Raw genomic sequence first — 5,280 nt, forward strand, 5'->3', positions numbered from 1 at the left:
GTTCACCTTCCTAGACCAGGATGGAGGGGGGAGGACTTTGGACTTTCCACAGGGCAGGGAACCCTGACTGCTCCTCAGACTTGAGAGGGAGGGGGAGAGGAGTGGAGGGAGGGCGGTAGGGGTGGGAGGCTGGGAGGAGACGGAAATCTTTTTTTCTCAATAAAATAAATAAATAAAAAAACAAAAACAAACAAAAAAACAAAAAAAATTGGGAGTCAGATTTGTGGTAAGAAGCTGAATGATAAGAGAAGTGGGAGAGAAATCACCAGGGACCTACTATTTCTTCAGCTCTTCAATCTAAAAGGTCCAAGGCCCTCTCTAAGCCCCACCCAAATACTTCCTGTTTTTCTATCTCTCCTCAGTCTTCTGAAACCTCCATCATCAATTTTGGACAGCTAGCTCCGCCATCTTAAACAAAAAAACTTTATTGTCAGTCTTCAGAGCACCAGAATGTAATCAAAATGTCAGACAACAATATAGGATTTTGGGGTAAAAATCCCAGAACCTGCAAACAATGGTGACTCCTTTGCAGACCTCTGTTATTGATTTGGATACTTCAACACATGAGGAATTGGTGTGTACTTTTGTAAGGATTTGTTTTTTTTTTTTTTTTGCTTTTCTTTATAACAGAGGAACTTTGTGACAAATGTTGAAATAATTTTTGCTTTTTATATCTCTATGAGATATTTTACATCATCATAGAAGTATCCATGTTTTGTCAGAGGAGGCAGTGATGGAGTTTAACAGTATTTATGCAATGGTGCAGACATAGTTGTATCTGGATTGTAAAACAGGATTTATTCAACAAACAAACAGTGATGAAGTATAGGCTTTGCAAATGAGACAGTTCTCAATGTCAGTTTCACAGGACTTAAATCAAGGTGCCATCAGGAGTTGTTTCTAGAAGATCTAGAAAGGCCATGATTTTTTTTTTTTTTATAATATCCTTTCAGATAAGATTGCCCACTGGTACAATAGTGATGGACTGTTTTGGACATGACCAACAACCACTTTCTGATTTTAGGAATTTAGGTCTATTCTAAAGGAAGAATCCATGCCTGGCAATGTAAACTTAGTCTAAAACCCATGAACGGGGAAGCTGCAGGCTCTAAAAGCGGATTTACTATTGTTGTTTTGTTATATGGATATGATGTCAAATTTCCTTCTAAGTATGTGTATGTATATTCATAGATTTGTGCTGCTCCCCGCTTTGGTCAGAGAAGCTTTTGTTTGCGATGGGTGATGGTTAATGCAGAAGCTAACTAGTGAGTCAGTGACAGCTGAAATGAGACATCTGTGTCTTTGCCTCCAAGGATCTAGGTATATTATGGAAGAAGGTATGGAAAGAATTTAGGAGTACAAATACAAAAAGCGTGACACAACTTATTCTGTTTATTACATGGCCGTTATGCCTGTGAAGTCAGAGTATCAGTGACTACTACACAAGGGAGGCCCGTCAATGTCCCATCATGGGCGAGAGAGAGGCTCATGAGGTCTCCCCTCTCCCTGAGGACCAGCAAGAAGTCAATGTTTGCTGGGGGCGTCATGTTCCTCAGTGGTAGCCACAGAGAATTTGCCCTTGCTCCAGTAAATAACCATGCTTATGCCAACCATCCTAATTAAATGCCATGGGTCAGGGACAATAACAACAAAAAGACGTGAAAACAGGACGTGAACTTCTGAAGGGGTTTAGTTTGAGAAAAAGGAATTAAGAGGATAATATGATCAAACTAAGTTACATATATATTTAATGAATTTATGAAATATTAAATTAAAAATCAATAATAGTAAAAAGGAAAGAATTGACTCTGGTTGTCCCAGCAACTCAGGTGTGTATCTTCTCTGTTCTGAACAAAATGATTTTGTCTTCCATAAACTCAATTAAAAGAGACAAATAATAACAATGCAAAACAGAAATATCAGATCTATCCAATATGGCCACAATGGAAAGATGGTTGGTAAACAGATCCAGTGAGGGTCTAAATCCATCTTCAGGGTCCTGATGTGATTGACAGTGAGTGTCCAATCTACCTTTGAGTCTTGATGCAATGATAAGGTTTAAATAGAAGGCCAGAGAAAATACTTAACCAATCAATTCAGCCCTGGTACGAGCCTCTGGCCCTTCTCACCTTTCTCCTGGAAGCTACCTCTTCTGCAAGGTCTTATAGTTTACAAACCTTTGGAAATCTCAGGGGCAATTCTAATTTCTTGACATTTCTTGTTTCAATAGTCACAATTCATCATCTATCTTGTAAACAAAAGGTATCTCCTATCTTCTAAACAAAGAGATTCCTCTTCCACTGCTGAGAGATTTGGACATATGTAAAAGGCTACTCCTTGAATGACATTTTGCAGATAGAGGGATCCCTCCTTTTCTGCTGTGGGAGGGTGCATTGTGAAATATCCCCAGCCTGTTCCCTGTGGGATGTGATTGCAGCCTTTGGACTGGCTTGTTTTTCTCTACCAAGAGCTTTTCTGAGGTGCTAGCTCACTCTTGGTCAGCTGGCAATGTTCATTAAGCACGGTGATTTGCCACCTTCTCTAGTGGATTACTTCAATTTGATTCTTTGGCTTGTGATTGATATGTCATCTCCACAGACTGTTGCTGAATGACTCCATTTGTAATCAAATTACCAGCCTGAATTATTGCCTCCATCATGGCAATACTCTGTTATGATTTCTTTGGCCCACCTGGAATAATCCCCTTTTCTCACGATCTTTACTTAGTTTAACCTAGTCTGTAGCCTCTGTTACCACAGTTACCACAATCCCAGGGAATTAGGACACTGGCCTCTCCTGGAGGAAGCAGGAAAGGGCAGTATTCAACTTGTCAATATTATTGAAGACTGAGTAAGAATCTAGGATCACTTGGGAAAGGTCAGATATTAATTCCAAGTCCACTGTTTTTATTTTCTCAGTATTACCATGAATGACCTTCCATAATTTCCAAACAAACAAATAACATAAGCACAAAAATGCTCAATGGACCTAAGAAATGTTCCTGTCTTTACCATTCCTGCCTTTTTATTAAAAAGGTTAACTTTTATCATTTGCTGGGAAACCAGGGTTTTCTTCCAGGATTCCCTTCTGTGGGGTTTTAGTCTTATTAATTAAAGGAATCTTAAAAATACACTGAGAAGGAAGCTCCGGAACATTTTATCTGAATTTGAGAGAGAAACGACAAGATATGTGAGCTGTACATACTAGCCCCTGCTGGAAGAGAGATGACAAAGGAAAGACATGTCACTCTTCTAAGTCAGCTTCCAAGTCTTCAGCAGCTGCTTGGGTAAGGAGCTCTTCAGAGAATCTGTAAGAAAGCCCGGAGTTCGAAAGCCAGAATGCTTAATATCCAAGTAGATAGGAAGGCCAAAAGAAAAAGCCAATATCCCTTGAATTAGAACTCAGAAAAGCAGATTCTTAGAAGCAAAGGTCTGTGAAGAGCTGGAAGTACATGGGGTGGATTTGCTGTACAGTATCTAATGGAGGAGGGGATTATCCCTCCCACCTCCCTAGAATGGCCTTAGGTGAGGCAGTTTTATTGAGAGGTGGTCTTCTAGGCAGGTGGGAGACATATGCACTTGTATTAACTCTTGAGAAGGAGATAATAATACGTAATTTTCCAACTTTGAGGGCATATCAAAACCTCATGTCTCCACCCAGGGTCAGAAGTAGAACTCAGATCACATTTTCTCAAACAGCTCCTATCCTTCTGTGAATTGGCGCAATACCCTGCCTTTTCATGTGGTTTTTTATTTTTTATTTAATGCAAAGGAGGACCAGAGCTGATGCTTCCCTTTCTGCTATTACCAAGGAAACAGGAGGTAAGTGGAAAGCTGACCATGAGGGAGGGGCCCATGTTTAATAGCCTTCAAAGTGGTGAATGTTTATTGTTACCGAGCATATTTATGACTGTGAAATTTATTGTTTACTGTAACTTGTTGCTCTTTCCCCATGGGAAGATTTCTGCCACTCCCTTACTGGGTAATGAGTATAGCTTCCGGTCCCAGATCAAGAGCACCCAAATACAAGGCTTCCCCACTTTCTAGAGAATTTGCTTATTTAGGCCTTTCTAAAGTTACTGGGGATACTAAGCTAGAGAGGTAGCCAACGCAAATGCAGGAATCTACAGGGAGAGAGAGAGAGAGAGAGAGAGAGAGAGAGAGAGAGAGAGAGAGAGAGAGAGAGAGAGCCCGCAACAGAGGAAGGGGGAGGGAGGGAAGGAGAGAGGGAGGGAAGGAGAAAAGAACTGAGGGACAGGAGGGAAGAAAAGAAATAAAGGTAGAAATAAAAGCAAGTAATTCCAATTTCAGTTTGTTTAGTGATGTTTATTGGTCAAAGAAGATCCCACATAGATTAATCACAGACTTCAGTAAGAAACTCAAGTGTTCTCAAGTTTCTTGCTGCCCCCACTTTAACGTCTTTAGCATACCTGTGGGAGCAGAGGAAAGCAGAACACTCTCCACTGTTGCCTAGATATCCTCATATTTCTGTCAGGGTTCCCTCCACAGTTACCTCAAGAACCCCAAAGCCTCAGTTTTCCCTCTCTGACAGTTCTGACTTTATAGAAGGATGCTAAATGCTACATTTCCCAAGTCCTCTTCTCCAATTGGATTGGTGATGAGTGGAAATCGAAACTTAAGGCTTCTCGGCACAGAATGGAAACTGAAACTATTCTTCAGGCAGCCTGGGTGGCTCAGAAGCTTCCGGGAGCTTCGGTCTCTGGATTCCCGGCTCTGAGTTCCTGCAGAGCAGTCCTGCCGCTCTCAGCAGGCAGCAGGTCCTTGTTCTGGGTTGGGGGGTCTGGGTTTGGGGAGGGAGTAGAGCGGCGGGGGTGGGGGATGCTTCTGGGCGCGCCAGGGGCTGGCAGCCCTGGCCAAGGTCAGAAGTGTCTAGAAGGAGGGGCTTCATGCTGTGAGGCGGAGGGGGACAGGACTAGGACCCTCCTACCCCAGAAGCCAGAGCCCAGTGGCCAGCCAAGGAAGGGATGTCCATGATGAGGGATGAGGGAGGAGGGGGAAAGAAGACATGGGGTTCAGAGTCTTGAACTCTCGTCGTCATAATGGGCATCTCGGGGAGGAATCAATAAGTAGGAACATCTGATGGGTGCACAGTCAATAGAAGTCGGGCACTGTCATCAGCGGTCTTTCTCCTGGGTGCGGAATCGGGAGCCCTACTCCAGACTTGTCGAGCTGGAAGCTGAATGTGAACAAGAACCCAGATGATTTCTAGGCACTCTTAATTTCAGTGGCTAAAACAATTTATGCTTTATTGCAATAATCT

The 5,280-nt window shown here is 42.4% G+C and overlaps 1 pseudogene; it reads right to left on the minus strand.

Annotated features, from left to right (window-relative positions):
• Nucleotides 1-5,058, minus strand: part of LOC101993977 — a 20,930-nt pseudogene extending 15,872 nt beyond the window's left edge.
• Nucleotides 5,059-5,280: the final 222 nt, after the last annotated feature.

This window comes from Microtus ochrogaster, unplaced genomic scaffold, assembly GCF_000317375.1.
Source record: "Microtus ochrogaster isolate Prairie Vole_2 unplaced genomic scaffold, MicOch1.0 UNK61, whole genome shotgun sequence".
Taxonomy (NCBI): Eukaryota; Metazoa; Chordata; class Mammalia; order Rodentia; family Cricetidae; genus Microtus; species Microtus ochrogaster.